Source organism: Aulonocara sp. 'chitande type north' Nkhata Bay, linkage group LG15 (assembly GCF_057382095.1).
Source record: "Aulonocara sp. 'chitande type north' Nkhata Bay isolate Kocher_YH1m ecotype deep benthic linkage group LG15, A_spYH_male_GT1.1, whole genome shotgun sequence".
Classification (NCBI taxonomy): Eukaryota; Metazoa; Chordata; class Actinopteri; order Cichliformes; family Cichlidae; genus Aulonocara; species Aulonocara sp. 'chitande type north' Nkhata Bay.
The window spans coordinates 581,027-581,841 of record NC_141358.1 but is presented as its reverse complement, the minus strand read 5'-3'; positions in this window follow the sequence as shown (position 1 = coordinate 581,841).

Here is an 815-nt window from a genome sequence, read left to right as displayed (position 1 = left end):
GTCTCTCACAGAGTCCTTTAGTGCTGCAGGCAGGCAAGGTGTTCAAATAGCCACAACTTCAGTTTTTTATTTCTATATGATGAACTCTGCAACAAGTAATCTGATGTCCTGTAATCATTATGATGCTATAATTTGAGATACAATAAATAAAATAAGTTTTTGTACAAAGTATCGGTATCGGATCAGTATCGTCGATACCACCCTGAATATTACTTGGTATCGGATTGGAAAGGAAATCAGTGGTATCGCACATCACTACCAGATACTACTCTGGAAAGATGTGTGAGAAGCTTAATATAGATAGAATCTTCCTGGCAGCTGTGACTGGTGGCATAACAGGAACAGTAGTGCTGACCCTGGTTATTGTATTCATTATCAGAAGACCACAGTAACTTTCACTTGAGTGGATGACATTTTCTCTGCATTTGTTCATTAATGAAATCAAAACTGTCATCAGTACTGGAGTGTAATGTAGCTGAAACTTTAACTTTGAAATGTAAATTTGTTATATTAGGGCTCATTTGGGAGGGAGATGGATTGTGAATGTTTCCACCTGCAAAGATTATTGTATCACATAAACCTTTCCATTGATTTTTGAAATAACAAGGACCTTCTATTAGGCATCAGGATTAGAAGCAATATAAGGACCAGGAGTAAATTGAGCCACTCCACTCAAAGGTGATGTCCCAACATAACATTATAAAAACAATGATTTGTCTATTTGTATGTGACAGTGATTTTTTTTAAAGGAAAATGTAAGGTTGGAATTCAATTTCACAACAAAAAAAGAATGTTATTTATTTTTATTTGAACAG